We start from the raw sequence: 24,327 nt of genomic DNA, 5'->3' as shown, positions 1-24,327 counted from the left end.
GGATTATAGCTTTCAGTATTCTCCAAGACTATTTGCAACTATCGTGTCTTATCATGATGGAACAACTTTCCAAATGTTTTTTGTGAAGATGTCTGGAGCTGGGACATCACTTGTTACTGCTGAGGGCTATAGTTGTTAAAGAGGGCAGCAACATTAACCCTGTCTGTGCTTTGTCACTTGCCATAGGAGATGTGCATTCATATCACTTTCCCTACACTCTGCTGAATTCCACAGCACTGGCTGACTGGTACTGACAAATCCTAATTCCTTCTGCCCCGTGTTCCAATCTGGCTGCACAGAAGACAGCTCTGATCTAAAAGCCTCCTGGCTGCCTTGGCGAGGGGTTGTGCCTGGGCATTTGGATCTCACAGAGAGGCAGCTCATCTTTCTGAAGGCAGGCACGATGTGTCTCACCTGGTGTGTGTGTGAACTGGAGCTAACCGGGGCTGTGCCAGTCAGACTATTTGCAGAGGTGCCCAAGTCTGGCTGAACGTACAGTCAGCCATAAGGGAAAGAAGTGAGGCACACATAAAGGTGAGACAGATTTTCACCAAAATAATGCCTGTACCATCTAAAATTTGGTGTAATATTTTTAACTTGAGATTTCTCCTTTTCTCATGTTGCTAGCTCTGCTACTGGTCTACTGAAGGGCTTTTTAAAAAAGTGTATTTTCTCGTGACTGCTGGTTCTTGCATTAAGTAAAATGATGCTCTGCATATACTGACAGTCCATTTGGGCTTTCCTAATGAAAAACCCCTACAGATTTTTAGAAAAAACCCTAAAAGATTTTTACCTTTTTTGTCCTTTTAAGAGAAAAATCTGTGCCAAATATGTTGCCAGATTTATGCATTTAGCTTTCTGTGACAAAGATAATTGAATTCATAGCTTGCATCCTGAATAAATCCTTTATTTCTAGCTTATATTGTGATTGATGCAGTAAAATTGGTGTCAGTTCAACAAGTTCCGCATTTATTTTGACATTAAAAAATGTGAGCGTAAAGTTAGGCTGAAAAGAGGAGCTGTGTGATTCAGGATTATGTGATTAGTCATTTTAACAGGCACCCACCTGTCCATGCTCCTCTCACCAGTGGCTCTGAGAGCACTGGGTTCCTACATTTTTTGATCTCTTGCTCCTTCCATCTATGAACTCATAGTCCATCAAGTACAGGTTGTTTGAGATAACAAGAGCATGAGCCCTAGTCCCTTTCCTTCCTGCTAGCACCACCTGTAGCAACATGTTTTCTTAACTTTCGTGTTAAGTTTCTCACATTGTGTATCCTTTCCACGTTGATCTTCTCAGACATGTAATTTAAGCTATTACAAAAGAGGACAGAGTATGTATAATTGATGAGAAGTATGTGTAAGCCATTGGCTACGTAGGGACTCTTCTAATGTACTTGAGCACGCTGCTGTGGCAGTATCAGCTGCAAATTATGACTATTTATGATGAACAATTACTATAAAAGAAAGACATGTTATGGAAAATAGTAATTATAATATTTCTTTTTATCATAAGGACTTTAGATTTGCAAATATGTTTTTAACACTGCTTTTAAATCTTTGAAATTAAGTGTATTAAGTGTATTCTGGTAATATTCTAAGTTTTCTTTAGGACAAACGTGATCTGTCCCCTTTCTGAATCTTATTTTATATTTTAATTGCATAATCATTTGCTGAAATACTACATGAATAAAAGCTTGGCAATCTACTGATAGATGTTAATAGGGTACTGTCGGTTTGCTGAGAATAAAGGTGGTGTAGGAGTGCAATTCACAGTATGCATATAATTTGGGTTCCAAATTTATGTTGTTACTTAGAATTGGATTTACTTGTTCATTGGAAATTTTGCTTTTAAAAGAATGAAGGAATATGGGTTTTTTCCCAATCAGAACCATTCCTTTATAGTCTTCATGGCATGAACTCTTTAAATTTTCTTGGGTTCTATTTGCTCTACACAAAATCCCCATCCTATTTCTTTATTTCATCCTCATAGAATCAACATGTGTATTTTATAGTCGCCACAGCAGTTTATATGACAAAATAAATCTGTTGGGATTCATGATTTCAGTTCGTTGAACAATTTACTAACAAAAGATAGTATTCACCCTGAAGGTCAGCACAATGTTCTGTTCCTTGTTAGCTATTTTATCAAAACCGCCCTTCATGTAAATCTCATTGATAGTCAATTTTGAAATATTGATGTTACCCAAAAAGGCTATGTGCATAAAAAGGTCACGTTCTGCCTCAGATATGTTTGTGATACTCCCACTGACAAGAGTGGGAGTTCTGCGCATAGCACATGGGACAGAGGCTGGCCCTTGATCTTTAAACCAATAATTCTTAAAAATTAAATAAATAAATAAGCAAAGGCGATGTTCCAAATTCTGAGTTTTTTAATGCAAGTTTCACTTAGGCTGAACCTTCACCATGGGTCAGCATCATTTTATTTGAGGGAGAAGTTCACAAAACTCTCACCAGTTGATGTAGTGCTGCTGCTGAGTGCTCGACATTCAGCCTGTCTTCTGGGATAACTTTCAGTGGAACAAACTTTGAAAATTTACTTGTTTAAGTGACTTGAAACAAATTCTAAACTCTGTTTTCAAAATTAGACTCTGTATCCAAGACTCACTGGAAGGCTGTTAGTCCTACTTCTTATTTTAAGCATTTTGAGGATTCTTGTTTACAAGCACTCTTCAAAGCAACACTTACTGCTTCTGCCTCAGTACTTTCATTATATATACTTATGGTTTTAGGTAATATTTGATGTGACTTCATGGAGGAAAATTAAGATTTTTAGGATGCTTAACACTTTAGAAGATTGTTCATTATATTTTGGTTGGAATATGACTAGATTTAATAGACTATTATTGATCTTTGTGTATCCTGGGGAACAATAGGTCTTCCAAACTTCCAGCTTAACATACAGTGAACATAGCAGGTTAGGAAATCACTAGAAATGAAGCAAAGCTAGGTAAGTGATTTTTCGTTTTCCAAGCTTAAGCCGGAATGCTGTATTGCAATGCTTTCTGGCATAACTATCTTAAAAACTTTTGGGAGGGGGACTAATAGACTAATATGAATAACAAATCTGTGTTTTACAGCCACAAACAGATAAGAGTGTGCAGTTTTGCCTTTAGGGCATTACATCGGGGTTGAACTAGATGACTTTTGAATGTCCCTTCCAACCCAAAATATTCTGTTGTTCTATGATGTGTGGGACTGAGGAGCTGAAAGGAGGGTTTAAGAGTCTAGTCTGTAGAAACTGACTGTATTCATGCTTCTGATAAGATGTACAGGAATTAACTCCAGTTGTTAATGTGCTGCATTTCTATTCCTAAAAGGATGAATTCCACCCTCCACTTCGAGATTAACCATTGACTTGGGTAGAACCAGAAATACACCGACTGCTTTAGAGCCTACAGCTATTAATCCTAGGCTTTCTGTCTGACCAGAAAAGCAGCTGCTGTCATTAGCTTCAGTGGAACATGCCTTTTGTGAGTAAAGTCCCTATAAGCAAAACATGGCAGGACTTAATTTTTCTGTACATAAATTGATTTCATAGAACTGTAAATGGCAACTTTACATTCAAAGTTGATTGCTGAAATGCAGGGGAGGAGTTACAATTGAGCAGAGATTTATAAAAAATAGTGTTGCTATCCCCTCCGCCCCCTCAAACAGGTTTGGTCTAGACGGTCTATATAAAACTGTGAAAAATGGGATTGTACAGGATCAGGGATAAACATACATTTTTAAAGGAGAGTCAGAGAGCTGACATTGCAGCAAAGATACAAAGGCAGGATCTAATAGCTTGGGGAGTTATATCAAGCTTAATTGCACAGACCTTCTTGACTGTTCCATCTTTCTTTGCCATCTTCTGTTTAGCCATCTGCTGAACCATACCAGAGTACATCAGGCTCTATTATCAGTAAAAAGTTTAAAAAGTTTGAAGAATCTTGAACAAAAATAAGTCACTGCATGTATTCCAGTAACAAGAACACCTAAACTGAACATGTAGGTATATTTGAAAAAGAGGAATAAAAATCAAGAGTTTGGAAACTTCTAAATCTCTTGAGGCATACAAGAGCATATTTGCTTCATAAAATTGGTTATACTCTCTCTGGAAACAAAGTAGTAATGAAAAAATCCGCATTATCTAGAAAAATATTATAATTTATCCTTATGTTCCATTAGTTAAATTTCTATTTATAAGGGTTTTCTGTGAAGATTGTTTTCTGTGATATAAATTACATCATAGAACAGACATACTTACTCCCTGCTATTTTTCATATAGGGGGTCATTAAATACCAAGAAACAAATGATTCAATTTCTCAGTTTCCCTATTAGATAGCCACAATAATCCCAGGAATAGTCTTCATTAACATACTCATGCCGAATTACATCCTTGGGCTACTACTTTCTGGTTTTAGACAGCCAAAGTCCAAGATTAAAAAAACCTGCTAACTACGGAAATAAAGGAGGAGGGATGGGCAGAAACAAGTGCACTATGTTCTGAGTCTGACTGCTAAGTCTGCCATTTGTCAGAAATCTGTTTTGTAATGATTAATCAACAGTGAAGGACAAGAGCCTAGTGCCAATTTATGGTTCCTGGCCTTCTGATTTTGAATTCTAACATGGTAGGAAAACTGTATGTTTATAGTAGAGGTAAGCTTTAGAACTTAATTACTCCTGAAATCAACGCATGAGTAAGTACAGGCAAGTAACTGGAAGTGCATCTATAGGTACAGTATGAGCTGAAATTTCGCAGCTTTTATAGAATTCTTCTCAATACAACTGTGCAGCTCATGGGCATTCTTGTTACAGTTCTCACTCATAAGTTTGTTTCTATTCATTGGTGCTTCTGACACACAAAATTGAGTTTCTCTTTCCTTACCAAATACAGAGCCCATTTGTGTATAATAGTACACCAATGGAAAGAAAACATTATTCTCCGTTTTAGGCTTTCTAATTGTTGATGAGAGGAGGAAATGTCTTAATATAGATTTTCAGACTGAAAAATGACTGTGAGTAGCCTTTAGAAATTCTGTGTGTATCATCAGTCAGTGGAAGTCAGTGACTTCCACATCACGTTTTTTTTTCCTTTTACAATAAGAAATGTTTACTGCTGACAACACTATGTGCGTGACCCACAAACCTAAAGTCAGGCTGGATTCTATCACCCAATCACTTCTCATCTTTGACCCCTTACTTAGTGCTACAAGAGAGGAAAGAGTTTAAAACCTAGAACTTAGATAAAATAAATATATTCTCCTTATGGTGTGTGTTCATCCTGGTAGATTCCAGTTTCCTTTTCCATGCACAGATACTGAGAAAATTGGCAAGGCCAACAGATGCATATGAATACACAGAAGGAATCAATGTGTTATTTAAGAACTTTGAAAAAAAGATGTCTCACAAGGACTGTTGTAATGAAGGTGCAATTTTTCCTTTCCTTCTCTGAACCCACCTTTTGTTTCAAAATGGGACTTATTATCTTATATTTGCAGGCAGATATTGCAAGTCATAAATGGAGGTTTGGAGTTATCGTTCACATCTATTTGTGGAACAGGAACACATGGAAACAACAGATTGTGTAACAGGGCTGCACATCTCCAGGCTGCCAGGAAAACATATCAGAGAGGGATGTGAATGGAGTTATCCACAACTTCTTTCTGCTCTTGGAGAACCTGGAGAGACTGTGGCACCACAGACCTTCCAGAAGGGCACAAATTACAGGTTGGAAAATGGGGAAGAAATCACAAGTGATGTTCAATTATTACACAGGCCAAGCATCAGTAGGAGCTGCAGTCAGCCAAGAAAACATCACTGGGTCTCAGGGCACATAGATGTTGTCCTTCTCATCTTATTCCTCCTTCTTTGCATTAAGCCTGTTTTCCTATAGGTTTGCAGTAGCAAAACTATTGAACTCTGGAGAGGCAAAGCATGGCACTGGAGGAGAGGTCTGGGAAACAGATAAGTGGTAGGGATTAGTTACAGAAAGAAAAATGATGGTGAATGCCTCACCAAAGAAAGTTGAAAAAAAAAAAGTAAGGCAGAGGGAAGTGAAATATTTTGGCAGTATGATGCAACATTTTATTAGAATTAACTTTCTGACTAAATCTTCCACATTAATCTAAGAAACTGTCAGCATTTTATGTCCAACATAGAGATACGCAACAAAACCAGACAATGAAGTATTTCTGAAAAGGTGTTCACAGGGAGAAACCCTGTGCTTCAGAAAAGAAACATCTGGAGATGTACTGTGTTATTCCACAGTAAGAAGGAAATTGATTAAGTGTCCTCTGTCGTGAGACAGAGCTAGCACCATCTGCTAAGCCATAGGACACACTCCTTTCAGGACCCAAAGTCTGCCCAGGTAAACTGAAAGGGTGTGAATAATATTCCAGCGTGTGGATTATACTTCACCATCATTGTGCATTGCAGATAAATACTGAGCTGAATATTTTTTTTTATTATTTTCATGGAAATTTCTTACAATTACAAATTAAATGGTTTCACGTTCATGGTAACAAATATGTTTGTGATTTTTTTTTTCCAGATTAAAATAACAGGAAAGATGCTCTGGAAGCAACCTTGGCACCAGTCGGAGAAATGGTCAGACTCTGTTCAGAGCTAACCTGATTTTAACTGAGAAATTTTTATTCAGATTCCCCAGGGAAAATTGATGCTACACAAGAGAAAATTTTGCACCTCTTGAGTGTAAAATTTCCTACATTTGAAGTATAAACTTCAATTCAAGATCACTGAGAAAAAGGATATGCTAGAAAATAGGAGAAAAGGAAGCAGTATCTAAAGGAGCTTGTGCATGTTCCTGGGACAGGTGCCGAGAGAAGTGATGTTAATGTATATAAATATACCCATGGTAGCTTTAATTTATTTATTTTAAATCCTGGTGGACTGAAGAGTTTTCAGAATAGATTTCACAAGACCTCACAGGTCATTTGGTACTTGGGCTTTTGATCCTGGACTGGGATTTGGCAGGAGACCTTTACTGTAGTGACTGAGACAAGCTGCATTGGCAGACTCTGTGTATATGGTGTCTTAGAGAGGAGAGGGGAAAAGCAGCCTGTCTGGAGCTGATGAAGTAAAATTAAGATTTATGAACTGAGTAATTTAGGAAGGTCTCATTTTGTATATATATTGTGACTAGCAATGCTGAACTCCTACCCAAGGGCTCCAGAGTGTATATAACTTAGTTCTCACTGTGTGTGCTGTTATTCTATCTTGATAGATGAAGGCATGGAAACAGAAGAATTGGATGTGCCCTACGGTATTAGGAAACTTGGTAGCAAAACACTGCAGAAAATCTGCCAATGCTTTCTTTTAATGACAACTACAAACTTCACCATGGAGTGTTCATTATATACTTTACTCACTAGGTCCATTTGATTTATGTAGTTTATACCTGAGTCTTAACAAATCCATCAGATCAGAGCCATGCCAACATTTCTGTCAGGCTTCCATGTATTTGCTTCATCATTTTTCTTTTCACTCTCATCTCCTGTATCTTTCAACAGTTTTTTAATGAACACAAAAGGTGGCTTCAACTGGCTGGGACTAACTCAAGCCAGAGAAGACCTTAGGTGGCCAAGGCCGTCCAGACTGGTGTGGTGTGAGGTGTTACAGGACAGAAGGAACAGGGAGGAACACCAGAGTTGTACAAGGGCTGTTTTTTGTAAAGTAAAGGAAAGCAATCCCATAATACCAGCTCCATGCCAGGGAGGCTAATCAATGATTTTATGGTTTTCTGTGATGAAAAGAGATTGCAGTGTAACAAAAGTGAGTTGTCATGAAGTGGAATACTACAGAGTACTGTGTTTCAGCAGAAACAGAGAACAATTTTTAAAAATAATTTTAAAGTACAAAAAGAAAAGCAAGAAAATGCTTGTGGGATTTTTATCTTGGTATAAATATTTCTTAGGCTATAAATGAAATATGTTTGGTTTTGGGGAAAGACACAAATCCATCAGCAGAAACAATAGGCAGAGGAAGATGTTTTGTCCTTGAATCATTTCTGCTTTTCTATGACAAGCTATATTTAAAAGCATTTAATAAGAAAAAAAATCTGTTTATGGATTCATTTGATACCAAGTGTCAGTGATGAATGGTCAGCTGCTGTCCAAGGCCCTGGCTTTCATTATTGAGTTATTTAAATACGTGTATGTGAGTACTAAAGAGAATTGAGATTTTTCATGTTTATTGAGAGGAAAAAATGTCCCAGATTTGGAACATATGGTTTTTAGTTCTCACTTCTACTTCAAAATCAAGGCTATATTGTGTTTACAAAGGACATCTGGAAACTGCAACAGAGGTCCTACCTTAGAGGTAAAATATATCTTTAGTTCCAAAGGGGGTTTGAACAAATAGATCTGCCCTTGCTTTAATAAAGTGATGAATGAAAAGCAGTCTGAAAAAGAAATGTAACTGCACCCAGCTGATGCTTGAGAGGCAAGAAAGAAGATCTTCAGATTTTACTTGTGGCTGTGAACAAATCTCTCAGGACTTGCTTGTTAGTGTGTCTCAAGCGGTGCAGTGGCTCTGGCTTGTTTGTGTGCTCTGAATCTCGAGAGAGGTGTAGAAATTTGTGTGCAAAGTATTCGGCTTTGGTATGCAGGAAGGAAGCCCACAGACCCTATAGCCTGACAAACTCCACCAAACAGGAGATGCTAAATGCTGGTTTGAAGCAATAGTCCTATTGAATGGATCGAAAGCTTGAACACTACCCTATTATTGATCACTTCATTGATATGAAAAAATCTATCTCTAGCTCAACTCCATATTCCACTCATTACTTCCCAATACCATTTTTCCACCTTTTTTTCAACTGTTGTTTCATATCAAACTATACAGTTTTTCTTGTATATATTCTTGTATATAGTAGGATTTATCACTGAATTCTACTCAAATAATAAATGATCATGAAGTATATAGCCTATAAAGCTCAAGGGTTTTTTTCTTCGATTTCCTTTTTATTGTGTTCTTATTTTCTCTATGATAAGCCATTCTTTGTTTTGTTATTTTTCCACTTCTAAATTTGAAATATTTTATTCATTAGTGTAGGAATGAACAGTTACACTTTCAGAAATAATTGTTTGCCTAGCTAGTACTGCTCATAGGATATTTAGGTCACCATCATCAGAAATATTTTTTGTGTGATTGGGTCAAGCTGGAGTTCCTGAGTGAGTTGTACAATTCTTTGGGTTAAACTGTCACAGCTGGAAATTGCCAGTTATTTCTCTGGGAGCTATATATAACATGCAGTAACAGAAGTTTTACCCTCTGGAAACCTAACTGAGAAGTACAGACAGGTAGAACTGCCATTCCCCTCTAGCTCAGCTAAGGGCTGTTTAGCAGAATTTTCTTTTAAACCCATGTCTTTTTTTCTTTCATACCTGGTAGATCAATAGATACAGGCAAGTTTTCTAGATTTTATAGTAGGTGACTTCTCAAAAATTTCGTTTAGTCATGAAGGATGCCAGCGCAGACAGCCTTTACTTCTGTTATTAATCAAGACATCTACACATCCCCCGTGTGAGCCAGAGGGCAACGTAGTCTCAGGTGTATTCATGATTTCTCCAAGATATCCCCTCCTCAGTCGGCTATGGTCTGTCAAGATTACAGTGAGATGAGTGCATGTCAGTACATCCACTCAGCATAATGAATTTCATAATAAATGGCAAGTGCGGACAGAACAAGGATTTGTCGGTGGGAGAAAATAAGTATTACAAAACTATAGTGTGAATCAAGTTACTTTTGCAGAGTTTTAGTATGACATAGAAACACAAAACAAATTATGGAAAATAATTGAGTCATTTGCATAATTAAAAGTCCATCACATCTAATTTAGTCTGACTCTAAGAAATACCCTGTACCCCCTATGTCTCTTTCCTCTACTTTTGAAATACCTGCAGTTACCAGCCTGACTGGATGGCTGTTATTTCAATTGACTTTCTATTTTCCTTGAAATCTTACAGGATTGTTTTAAAATTCTATTTTATATCAATCTCTAGTTGTCAAAATAAGCATTTTTAATCCATGTAGTACAGAGCTAGAAGATACCTTATGCTTCTCTGACAAGAACCAACCTGCATAGGAATTTTCATTTCCTTTAGGCAAATTTGGACTACACAGCCCCAAAGTCAAAACCTAGGAGAATGGTGAAGACTTCAATTTTATTAAAAGATGAGAATATAAGAACTGAATATATTCCTTAAAACAAGCATCTATCTAAAAGTCTATATTCCATTAGTATAAGCAGCGTGATGCAAGAATTTTAGGGCAAGAAACTTGTGCATGTCATGGAAGGCCAAGAGTCACAAGTTTTCCCTGGCTGTAAACATTCAGTTTCTGGCTTTGAAAAAAGCCATTTAAAGTCATTTAGTGCTGTTTCGTTCATATAAGTAAGTACCTGCATGCTTGTATCTGCCACATGGCTTACAGACTGTAGTGGAATGACACTAGGTAGCTTACGTGGATAGACAGGATCATTCCATCCAAGGGTACAGAAATGAGCATTACTAAATGTTGGGGGTTTTATTATCATGTTTTATATTTAGAAAGTGAGGAAGGAGATGTCTTCAGTATGCTGCCCTGAAAGTGGAGATAAACACTGCAAAATCTCAAACATATCTAAATAATGATACGGTCCATCTTACAGCATAGTCAAAACTGCTGAATCTCACTCTTCAAAACTGCTGGAAGAAAATCCAATTTATGTGGATTGCTACATCTGTTTGTTCATTTAGGAGAGTTGTAAAGCATGGATTGTTGATAAGAGAAGTTAAAGATACACAAGAAAGCTATTCTGATGAAGTGAAACTATTCTAGGAATTTTGGTGGGATTTTTGTGTTAAAACATCACTTCTTACATCTAGTCTCTTCAAAAGTTGTTTAGACCTATTATGGGATGGAAATTTATTGGCCATGTTGCCAAAAAGGAACAGATGTGTTTAATAAATGTTTGTTAGGTATTTGGAAGGGGGATGTGTATCTATCACATAAAATCTGACAAATGATCAAAAATTTGAAACGGTATCTATGGGGGATAAATACTATTTCCCTCACAGACCTTGCTGCCTTGCTCCATGTCCACAAAGGAGAGACGGGTTTCTATCATTTTGGTGGCAATTCCTCATAGTTTTGTAGAATTTGGCATAAATGCAAAGGAATCTGATGTGCCTCTGCTTGAAACGTTCAAGTGGAAAGACCCAGCTGGAAACCAATTATCTTGATTCCAGTCCTGGACAAAATATCGACTGTTCATGAGTGCTTTGGTGGAAAGAATAGGGTTCAAGAATAATTTGTCTGATAAACCCCTCATTGAAGTTTTCCATGGAGACTCATAGCTGTGTCAAAATGTTTCCAGTGGTGATAGAAGAGACACCAGAGGTAATGTTTATGCTTTTCCAATATCTGGAAGAAAACAAACAGGAAAAAAGAGCCCCAGTCTGCTAGTAGAATTTGTAGATAACACGTACTGATGTTGTAAATAGTGATTAAAACCTGCAGCACTTGTGTTCAAAAATGTGCATGTCCTTATAAAAGCAAGTAGAAATCTAGGTAAGAAGTTTGAGCTGTAGTTGTAGAAATTTGTATCCTGAAGAACAGAATTTTGAAAAGGCTGTAGAAATCATTGTGAAAAAGTGATACAATACAAGACAAAATCACTAAATATTTATACACATATGGTCATCTAATACATGTTTTGTGTGTCAATTCATATAACATTCATATCTATGTGAACGCCAACATAAATGTGTATAGTATAGATAGGATACGTAGACATATGTATAAATGTATGCACTACACAGTATCACATATCATATACATGTATGGGGATGCTTACCCTCCCATAAAATTATATATTTCTGTATTCGTAAATGTGTAAGAAGAGCAACAGTGAACAAAAGTGAAGTGATTTCTTTTGTGTGAGGTTAGTGGGGAAGGTAGCTTGGAAGTTAAATTAATGGCAGTATGGACCATCATGGGGGAAAAAACACAAGTTATTGAAGAAAGTTTAATTAATAAGTGCTATAATAGTGCAATATTCTTTAAATTATGCATTAGTATATTCCACAAAGTCTCTTTGCTTCTGTGGATATCAGACCAAACTCAGGGAATAAGCACATACATTGTTCAATTAGATTGAAGGCATTTTAAAGAGAGCTCCCTCTACTGCATTCTCTTTAGAGAAATGAAGATCTGATATGAACAAAACAAACAAAACTATGACACAGGTAAAACTAACATGCTTTTAAACAATGGAATAGCATTCCAGCACTAACCTTCTACTGGACAGGATAATAGCAAAATTACTTGCTGGTCGATACACTCTAAAAAATTTCACTGTGATTTATTACTGAGCAGGACAGAATATGAAATGTCTTTAATAAGCTTAGTGAAAAACCTAACCTGTTCTTTGTTTAATCATGTTAGTAGTCATTTGAGCATTTAATTACATTTTCAAAGGTCTTAATGGGTATGGCAGTATTAGCTTATTACATTTCAATGAACCTGAAAAATACAGACCATTACCTTCCTTGTGCAGCCTCATCTTTCCAACAGGACATTGGCTTTAACAATTATATGTCTTCTAATTAATACTATTTTCAGCAGGATTGAGTATATATAAATATATATGTATATTAGAAGCTTAATCAATATACCCCCTATTAAGAGATTTTTCATAGGTCCTAAATGTATAAATGAGAAAGAAAACTAACCTAAACCCAAAGAGAGTGAATATGATATGTCTTTTTACTCTCGTGCAGTAATAATATGCATTCATCTAGTTGCAAGTTACCAGGGGACAGATTTAGCCCTCTCATACCTCCATGAAATTCAGGAATCTGCAGTTATGCCAGTGATAAACTTGGGCCTTTTAGATTTTAGATTTTAGATTTTCTAAAACTGTACAAACCCTCAAAGATCCTTTATCTCCAAAAGGCATTTAATGCATTTAACCAACTTCTTGCCTGAGAGATACCAAACAATTTTTAAAAGATTTTGGGTTCTAGTTTTAGTCTTCAAGTCCAAAATGGGAAGTCTCTCAGACTCAGAGATACCTTGTGACTACCAAGGAAACAGATATGTGCATGCAGTATGCAAGACTAATGGGAGCTTGTCCTTGAATTAAAATCAATTCCCCTTAACTATTAAATAAGGTTTTTGTTTCAACTTAAATAGCTAATGATTAGGGATCTCTGTTGAAATTTCAATAGAAGAGGAACAAAAATTAATTTAATCCAAAATTTTATTCAGACTTGGAATTGACATTTAGGATGTGCATTTTTTAGGTTTAGAAACGTGAAAGAAGTCATCTCCCCTCATTTGATTTACTCACTGGAATTCTGTGCTTCTACTTAGGGGTCAAAAATAATATCAAAATAAGACAAATATTCTCACACTCTAGAAAGGTAGACTTTGGCTAAGATGGATATCTTGGGATATATATCTGAGAATATTTTTCTGTATCCCCTGAGTATTGGCATTGCAGTGCAACTCACACTCATCTGCCTGCTAGATTGGGTTTTGACTGTATTCTGTTTCAATTTACAGACCTTAAAATTTGTGTTATCAAGAAAAGCATTGGGAAAGTTTCAAATCATATACATGGCACTTTTGAATTCATCCATTGTGCATTTGGTCCAACATGCCTAAGAAGCAAATATACAACTCATACCCTCTAACTACAAAAAACAGCTTTTCTGTTAGACTCCATCTACTGGTAGCCAGTAAGTGGAGAAATGTGGGTAGTACACCATGCCAAAGTTAGCTTCTGGCCAAAAGACACAATAATAAGAGAGTTAAACATCTCTATACATTGTAATATATATTTTAAGAAGCAACTGATTATTTTTTAATGTAAAATAGAATTTGAAATCAGAAAGCTGTAGTTGCACAGGAACCACAATTGAAATACTGTAACTCTCACACAGAGACCGATTTCAGGAGGATTTACCTTTTCTATTACCATGCTTCATTCTCTTTGTGTGTATGTATTTGAGTACAATTCAGACATTTTTCTAAATATCTAGGAGAAAATCTTGTGTAGTATTTTGTTCCATACTCCCTCAACTAAGTTTACAGTGATTTATTTTTGTGATAGCTGAACATGACCTTGCTTGGGAGCCTTTGGGTCAGCTGTTGAGGTGCAAACTGGCGTTAAAGGAATTCCTGCAGAGTGGAGGAAAGGGGGAAAGAGTTGAAGCTGTAATGGATTTGCTTTTGAAAAGTAAACTGTAGTTGTAATGGGGACAAACTTTTCATGAGAGGGAGCAGACAATACATGTCATGAGGTGGCTTAACTTTTCATCTTCAGACACATTCATTACTTACATTGTAAGCACAGGGTAACTCACAACATGTTATGTAATGTCTCTGTATAACACTATTGAGAAAATAGGACAGTGCAAGATTACAGGTAGAGAAGAAAGCACAACATTTCAGTATTTTCCAGTTTTTCTCAGTTGGTTTGGGAGTTTGTCTCCAAAATAAATGGAAAAGAAAATTTGTTACAAAAACATAAAAAAGTAAGGAAAACAAAAATGAGCATTGTCAAATGCAACAGAATTTTTCATGAAAGCAAATTCATTGATTGTGTAAAGGGTCATGAAAATCAAGTTTTGAGTGCTTAAGAGAGTCAAAGGAAAGGACTTTGTGCTGTGCTGCTTATTTTCAGCTGCCTTTTTTGAAAAAAATACCCCTTCCTGTTCTCAGTGCTGTGAAAACATAAGGATTTTATAGCTAATGGAAAATAAAACAATTTAAAGGGAATAGCAAACTGGGAAAATGTCAGTCCCTCCAGACCAGCAAACATTCCATCATCTCTTCAAGGAACTTGTTAATACATTTGTGCCAAGTAATACTTTAGCTTTATATATAAATAGTAGGAGAGAAACAGCTATAATACTTTTAACTCTTCCATAATTTTTCACAATGCAGTCTTTTCTTGAAGAAACGCTTCCGCTTTGCAGAAGGCTGATCCTCCCACTATGACAATATCTGATTCATTCATACAATATGCTTGAACACAGATATAACACAGTGTTCTGTCCTGTTAAAGTCGTTTTCATTAACTTTAATTTTATAGCCTCTGCTCCTACTGCAACACAGTTAAATATTCTCAAAGGTCACTGCCATGTCCACGTAGAACAAGCAATATACAGGAGTTTTGTTCTTTGAATCAAGCACAGCATCAACAGGGGAATGTAGGTGGCTCAAGGGGTCATTTTCATACTTGCCACAATACAGAGGCAAGCAGTAGGTGTCAGAAGACACCCTTTGCAAGCTTTTGCAAGACAGTCACAGATTAACTTAATTTTCAAATAGGCTAGGGCTTCAAGTTCTTTCAAAATAAAATGCAGAGCCAAATATCAGTGTCTAGGAAATGGAACCAGTCACTGGTTCTATGCATTTGAAAGCAAAAGAGCTATATTTTAAAATAATGATAAACCTCTGGCTTATAGCTTATTTGTATTTATTTTTGCTCATGTAATTTATATCTCATTTATCTAGTCTTAGTTCTTCTGGGATTTCTTTTCTTGTTCTTTAAGGGATGTCTCCATTACTGACCCTGCTGTGGTGGCTCAAACATGCCCATGTCTAAAACAGGTGTGATAATAGTAAGAGTACTTGAACCACTTCAAAGTCAAGGCATGATTTCACCAGTTGTTCATATACCTGTGCGCTCTCCTGTGTAAAGAATCCCATCTTATGTTAACCACAGACATATCCCCTGGCCAGCTGGGTGTTAGGGTCATTATTAGAAGCTCTTCTGAGCGGCTTCTATGTAACCCACAGCTGCAAGCTGCACACACCATAGAGTTTCTGTTGATGTTAAGAGAGACCCGTTTCTATCCTTTGAATGTGACTAAAACCAATGCAAATGTTCAGACAGGAGCCATTCCCAGCAGAAGTAAAGGTTGGCATCCCAAATTACATTGTCAGCTTACTTCTGACCGGGAAGCACCCATGGCAGACCTTCCAAGTTTTGTCACTGACCACAGATAGCTGACTTAAAAATTTAAAAATTTTGTGTATGGTCATTCAAGCTAGGGCCTGCCCAGGCCCCATCAAAAACGTGCTGCTGCTGTGCCCCAAGCTAAGCAGTCTACCCAGAAACAGGACCAGGATCTGTGAAGATTATCACATCTTCAGATACTTCCTTCTGAGCAGCTGCTTAGGGTGTCCTTAGGAGAGGTCAGTTCTGCCTTAAAGGAGTCTCCACCCCTTAGAGTGTTGTAGAGGAAAATGCCTCTAACCATTAAGCCTGAAATGTAAACCCTACTGTATCTTTGTTGTAGGACTCTTCTTTACTTTCTTTTCCTTTCCAGCTATACTTGTGATTTCATATCTGTTACCTCTAAGCACCAAACCCTTTGCCTTTCTTGGGGAAGAAGAAGCTCAGAATGGGAAAGATCAGAGCATAGAGGATGTGTGCACTATTTTTCAGATATAATTTTCTTACAAAGATAACTAGGCTAAAAAGAAACCTGAAAGAGGACAAGGAAGCAGAGAAAACTGGACATTTTGGCATTACAAGTAGAAAGTTATATTTTAGTAAGAAATTGTTGTAAAATAAACTGCTGTCTGTCTGGGATCAGCTGCACTGATTTGGACTGACAGCACAAGGACATGCCCTCCCCACAGGCTGCACACCCCTGGGGCTACACACCTGGCTAGTTCTGATGGGGCCATTGACAACAGATATTGGTCTGGTACCAGGGTCATCCAAGGGAAACTAAAGAGGCTGGGGCCAGAACAGGGCTGGAAACGAGCTGTGCCTTATGTGGAGAGGGGATCCACCCATAACACCAACTGGCTACAGGGATGGGGATGGAACTGGAGGCTGTCCCTGCTGCAGCACCCATGGGACATGGACCTAAAGGGGCTCAGATGGGATTCTGGACTATGGGCAGGGTGGGAGGAGCCCCAGAAACCTTGGGACAGGGGTAGGCCAGGGCTATGGGTGCTGTCAGGGCCATCACATCTCTTCTAAGCAAACTTCAATTTCAATTGCGCATAATGACACACTGAATGAGCAGTGAGTTTTAGACAGAATAAGACCAGTGGATTCACTACTGTGAATGTATTTGGGTTTGTAAATGAGAAGAGGGGTAAAAAGATGCCAAGCTACCAAGAGATGTTTGCCAGGGAGTAATAAAGGAAAAGAGTCTGTAGCAAACATGGCAATGATGGCTCAGGGACTCTTGCACGGTCTGTGACTCTGACTGTAGCAAAGCAATGAGCATGTGAGGAAGGATGGGGCAGCTGGAAGGGACACAGCAAGAGGCAGGAAGGCAGATCACACTGTGGGATATGAAATAAACAGCAAAAATAAAGTGGTCAGAAAAGCAGCCACTGCCAGAACAAGGAACCAAACTTTCCAGAAGATGCCTTGGCAGCAGTTGTCCTGTGGCTAAGCACAAGCTGGACAGAGAATCCTTCCACCTCCTTCATCCCATTTTCCTCCAGTTCTGCCTATTCCACCCTTTCTTCTTTCATTCTCTGCTATGGGGCTGTGGTCATCACAGTGTTTAGTTTTATTTTCTTCTCTCTTTCCAGTCCTGTTTCTGGCATTCTGTATCCTGCATAATTCAATGAAAATGTTTGCAATAAAAATCGGCAAAAAGTCTGAGTTTCTACTAGTATTTCATAGTGATAGATACAGAAAATGCTCTGGAAACACTGTGGAAAAAAATATAAATGCACTAGCAAAGGGCTGTAATTTTACCTGAGTACTATAACCAACTAGCTTAGTTGTACTGAAAAGCTGAACGATAGACTAGGCTACTGCAGGAAGCTGTATCTACTTATGGGGGTGATAAATGTTTGAATTGCTACACAAAAATGAGTGGTGGCATTGTCTAATATTGTGACGAGGACTGGAAGGCAACAACATTTAATAACTAGCAAATAGTTTAAAAGTATTTATAAAACCAAAATAAATTGCAAAAGCAGAAATGCTTGCTGTTTCAAAGATTAAATCTAGAAATACTTTTTCATATGTTATTGAGTGAAGTAGGAAAATAATACACCTACATTTTTAGGAGTTCTCATGAATAATCTTAAATATCTTAAATATGTTTTTCTGCTATTAGGAAGGTGGTTGTTTGTTTTTTTAATAGCGTTTACCACCAACCTGTCGGAATGGAGATGATATTTCCTCTGGCAAAAGCAGAGTTCTGCTCTGAGAATAGCCTGCTCCCAAAGTGAAATAAACTCCACCAGCAGTAAAGATGTTTTTGTTCCTGAAAGTGTTTATGCTAAAGATTTTGCTGGCATTGCTTTGTCACAGGAGGATGTTAAGTAAAGGTGTTAAGTGAATGTGAATTAGTTTAAGTGCACAAAAGCCTTGTTTAGATGCTCCTTTTGAGAGTTAAAGTAGTGAAGAATTAAGACAGCTTTGTTTGTGAATGAGAACTGTGCCTTAGGGATTAATACATTTTTACTGCTGCATTTTTATTTTGCATCCTTAGTTAATTCAGCTTAACTTTCCTAACCATACTGGTGCAGGCAGACCTCAAGGGACAAAGGCACTGTAGAAACCTATTCAACTACATTGTCTAAGTGATGACAAAATGAAAGATGAGTTAATTGATTGCAGATTTTTATTTTTGGTAAATTTGAAGAAGCATTGGTTTTGTGTACATAATCATATTGAAGAAAGTTAAGTCAATTTAAATGAAAGAATGAATTCAGAACACATTAAATCACTCTGCCTGAAAAGTCCCCACTATGACCCTTTCATTTTGAATAATTAGAGCGTAGGGTGATGTGCTCTTGCAGCTACATGTAGCTTGACTTTCTTAGTTGCATCTTTCTACATAAGTTTTAAATTATATGGTGTGACATATGTGGTGTGACACATATGTCACACCAACATCAATAGAAATTTTACTTCTGGCCCCTTAATAAGAGTAGTAAGCACCAAAGTCCATAAATGCACTAATGTGGATTTTTTTCTGTTTAATTTTAAAAACTTTATGCTCCTGAGAGGTTTAGAATGTATTCGTGGTCAGAGAAATGTTTGAGGGTTTTTGGTGGTTTTTTTTTTTTTTTTCCTTTTTAAACAATATTACTTGTTCAAGAAACCCTGCAAACTACTTTTTCACCCTGATATTTTGCTCTGGCTGTGCTGACGGAATGGGCTAAGGGCCACCAAAATTGCCTCCAATGATCATTGTTAATGGGCAGAACATTTGCACTGTTTTGTGGTTTAAGATTTTGTGTGTGCCTATTTGTTTGGTGTCGTCACACTTGCTTACCCTAGGCATCTAACCTGGGTATCTAAACTACTCTTGGCTCCATTCCTAGACAGAAAAGAGAAAAATCGGCTTTCTCAAAGAGCAGTTCAGAGAGTCTTTCTCTCTGTCTCTGCACTACACAACACCCAAGGTGATTACCTGTGTGAATAGCCTCCTCCCATTATACAGATTACCATTCTTCCAAGAAGTAAAGCAGAAAATCAGTCTTTAAAGCTCATAATCGTTTTAACCACTAGGTCTGCTAATGACCATGTGCCTCATTCTTCACTGACAAGAAACAGTGAGGTCTCTGATTGGGGTTATTGTATCTTATTTTTAAAGTAATGCATGATCTTTGTCACTGTGTCTGGCATCAGCTCTCATCTTGGAGGGAGATTTATGCAAAGAACTTTAAAATAATGATCTTTTAATTATACAGCAACTATCAATTGCTCACTTAAATGCTTGGTCTCCAAGCTGGAGAAATGTCTGAGACTCCAGCTAATGGGCTGCAGCTGAGCACACACCGCTGTTTACGCAGGCTTTCAACAGGAAGCCAGCAACACAGCATGAGATTAGTGGCCTGATTAGTTGTTTGATGTGTAATGTCTAAGTGTGCCTCTGAGGATGTGGTCTTGTAGAGCATGGGACTGCTTTTTGAAAAGAAGCACAATATATTTGTATTGAACCTGCTTTAGCAGCTTCAAAACCACCCTGCTAGAGATGGAGCCTGCTGCAAAAGCGTTAGTTTTTTACACAATCTACAATTCATTGATAATAGATTCTTATCCATTATATGCTGAAGGCACTGCTTATATGGTAGAGCACTTGAAGAATTTGCAAGGGTTTTAGATTTTTTACCAAAGAAATTTAAGAATGCCCATGGTTTTACACTGGTTTCAGTTATCAGAAGGCCACATCATACTTCAGTAGTTTCAAAGACAAGTTTTAGTGCTCATGTGCAGCAGTTCCTCAGGTACTGCCTGACAGCAGCTGGGCAGATTTTGAGTTCTGCTATGCCTCCTTTAAAATGGACAGTTTGAACTAAGAAACTGTTTCATTGGCAGAAGAAACACAACTGATTTCTCTTCAGATCTATCAATTTAGATTCAAAAACTACCAGTGCTGCAGAAGTAATCACAACAGTTTTATCCAGAAGAAAATCATTTACAAGATGGGGAATTGGCCTGTTTTCTGCCTCTTCATATTGCAATTCTTTATATACATATAAGAACTGTAAAAATCATTCTGTGGTCCATTTTTGCAACCTGTTAAAAGAGGGAATAGTAGGTTTACCTGATGCAAAGAGGTGTGATAAGTGTCAGTAATGCATTATTAGATCCTCTAATGGGAAGAAAGCCTTGGAGCAGTGCCTGAGATTACCCTTGAAGCGTTTGCCGAAGACTCCCCTAAAGGAAGCTGATGCTTTCCCCAGATACTGCCTGTGGTTCTGCTTGTTGTTTCCACCACATGTGACAAATGGTGTTTAATGTAGATGTTCCTTACATTCAGCATACCCAGAAATTAACTTTGTCTAAATTCCTGAAGACAGAAAATGTTAAATTTATCACTCCGTTATGCCAAAAAATGTTAGAGTATCACTTACTTAGTTATGCATACTTGCTTTCCAGTGCTGCTGTCATTCCTTCTCCTCTAGTTATATTTTGGGCCTCTAAAAATGCTGTTTGCACTTTTGGTGGCTGGTAGCTTAGATTTTCCCATTTCCTTTTTGAGAGTTAGAGGATAATTATAACACATGTTCTTCTGAAGTTAGGAGTGAGCAGAAAGTCTGTTAAAACTCTATACAAAATTTACTACAATGCTATTTTTGGATATCTATTCTTAAAAGTTCTTGGCTTAAGCTATTTAAAGAATTGTAACACTTCTCAGCACTTTACTTCAACTTTTACAGTGGTTATAAAGCTGATGGAAAACTGACCCTTGTTCTTCTTTTTCATTACATTATTCCACCACAGCATTACCATTCACAGATTCTCATCATCATTTTGAACACTGATATGGACTTTTTGCTCAGTAACAAAAATAAAGTGACTAATGAAAAATTGAAAGCCAAATTATGTGTATTAAGCAGAAAGCCAGTGTAGGTACTTTGATTTTGCACTGAGATCAGAATTTAGGTTCTTCCTGTCTTTCAATCAGAAAATGCTGTTGCTACCATAGCTAGTATGGAGTTAAATTAACTCAGCCTTTCATAGCACTGAGGTTTATCTTACAAGTTGAAATAAATAATCCACCCCTTCAATTCAAATTTAAAGTGTGATGCTGTGTTTTTAGAAGTAAATGTCCTGCTTTTCCTCTGGTTTTTCTATTTTTAGCCTTGGGTCTTGGTATTGTGCTAGAAACAGGGTTATCTATGACTCCAGAAGACAGAAACAAACTAACCTTTTTCTCAATTTTAGTTCAAATTAAAAACTGGGCATGCAGCAGAGTTTACCTAAAGTTGTTTGAGAAGACAAACAGAAAGTTTACTAAAAGCTTCTGGATAAAACATAGTGGGAACTTGCTGCAACTACAAGGAGTATATAAAAAGTTTACAGGTGATGAGTACATGTAAATGGCACAGAAAATTATTATTGTAGGGAAGCTAATAAGGGGAATTTAGGGCACAGCAAACACAAGACTGAAGAAAGAGATGATCCAGAGTGAGGTTGACCAAAGCAGTAAAAAAATAGAATTTAAAGTAGTATTTCTACAGGAATAAGGAAAAATAGAGTACCAAAATTAAATAAGAGCAGGGAAGAAGAGTTCACAGGACTCTATTCTTGGCCAGAACCATGGAAAATGGAAACACAAAGAATTTATTTTGCTTAAGTGCAGTTTGTGATCTTATGCCAGGATTGCATTTCTTTCAGTGACAGAGCTGAGAAAAGTTGATGGCTGCAGCTTATGTGGTGAGATCTACCAGGCAGCACATTTTTCAAACTGAAAAATGGCAGAAACCCTGGACTGGTATCACAGGAAACACAATGAGAGTAAAACAGCACTGGTAGATGCATTAACCACTATCAGTACTGCACCCATTTCCCCTTTCCACAGACAGAAAATCAGAATGATAAACTTCAAGAAAAGCAGTGTCAGTGTAAAAAAGTAGTACTACAAGTAGTAGCAATTGTAGTAGTAATAAGTAGTATTGGTAGTAATAATAAATAACCCTAGCAGTAATCCTAAAGGGAACAACTTCTAGATGCTTGTATGCATATTCATTGTGTTTTCATTTGATAAATTGATGGCAAAAAAGGCAAACATATGTACTGAGCAACCATCTTAATACTTTGTCACTATTAAATATATCCTCTTAAAAAGAAGTCCACAAAGAATAGCAGACCTTTTAGGAGGAAACACTGCACAGACCTTGTCAGAGTTTTATGAGGGAAGGCTAATTGTCCTTTCCTTTCTTTATTTTGCAACACTAAAATTTAATGATACCTGTCTTTCCTTCCAAAAGCTTAATGAACATGTCCTGATATTCATTTGAGTTCTAGTGACGACAGCAATGAAGCACCTTCCCCATCCCCTATGACCTTTGTTGTTAGGACTGCTGCCCGTTTGGGGGGATGTGATCCAGGGCTGTGCTGTCCCAGTGGGGCAGCGTGTGCTCACATTTTCTATGTCCAAGGCAGACAGGACTGGCTCTTTGTTTGCAAGGGCTTTGTATAAATTAAATCTATGTATTTCCTATAGGGCACTTATTCTGATGTAGATTGTTCACATCCCTTGCTTTCCAAGCCTAACTTCTCAGGTTTATTTATTTTTCCATAGAGTTATGTGGTTACATTCGAATTGTTCATGTGACTGATGAACCCATAGTCCAGTTATATTCCTTTCAGTCCAGCTTCTTTACATTTCCCATAACAGTCACCTGATGCTGTATCTCTTTCTGAAGGGAAGGAGTGAAAGAAGTAGAGCAGTCTGGCAATGCCAAATCAAAGGATGGGTATTTGAAGACAGTTGTTGGTATAGTCTCTGTGTACACCATTAAGACATCATTTAACTTTTTTTTCATTTCCTCTCCTTTAAAAACTTGTGTTTAATATCCTCCAGTAATTAATACTTAATAAGTTCATGTATATAGTCACTTGCAAACTGAAAATTCTCATAAATGGTTTGTATTTGTTGAGTACTGACTGACACCAGTAGAACCCCAACAGAAATACTGCATTTCCAGCACAACCATTCCCTGTTGCATCTATTTCTACGAATGCAGATTTTGGCATGGGTGTTTCCTTGTAGCTGCAATGCATAAGGAAACCATAATCTGTTGTATGCTTGAGTCTTTGGTTCAAAGACCAAACATAATGGAAAGAAAGACTCCCATTTTTTTAGAAGAAATGTTGAGCTCCATATATTTTCTTTAAAGATATTTTAACTGTTCAAGCAGGGAGATTGATTACATCTCTGGCTTTTTTGTTGATGGCTCCTATGTTTAAAAATATTGTTTAAACATGCATTAGCCAAAGCATCTTCCCTTGATTTTGGCAGTATATAGCCTGTATTTCCCATTCTTGACTGCAGTAAGTTATAAAGTTATAGGATAAAAGTATAGGAAAAAAGTACACTACAGTGAGCTGAAGTTTACATTGCATTTTGAATAATAATAGTAAGATTGCGTTCATAGAAGGTTAATGCAACTACCAGCACTGTAATTACAGATTTCTAGGAGATTGGGGAAAACAACTAATACCTTCAAAATGGTGGCTTGAGGCTGAAGAGTTCATATGATCCACTTAGTCTTGCTAATATTGGTTCAAAGAATTATATCTCAGAAGACTCCTCTTTTCTGAAGAACTTCTCTCTAGAGAAGCAGATTTCCCTTCTCCTGAGCCTTCTCCATGTGCTGGAAGCTCTCAAAGGACCTCTCGCTTATTATCACACCCATTTATTAGGCTTCAAGAGCCCCATGGGACAGACTTTTGTTTTCATCTGTCTTCTAGATGGATTCATGCTAGCAGCTATTCTTGCTTTCAGGCTTAAAGTGGCAGTGAAAGTAGATTCAGCAGTCACAGCCTAGTCTGTGCAAGTCTCTGGGCAATGCATCCAACC

Source organism: Chamaea fasciata, unplaced genomic scaffold, assembly GCF_029207755.1.
Source record: "Chamaea fasciata isolate MVZ Bird 193981 ecotype frontalis unplaced genomic scaffold, bChaFas1.0.hap1 SCAF_3, whole genome shotgun sequence".
NCBI lineage: Eukaryota > Metazoa > Chordata > Aves > Passeriformes > Sylviidae > Chamaea > Chamaea fasciata.
Note: the sequence above shows the minus strand (reverse complement) of the source record.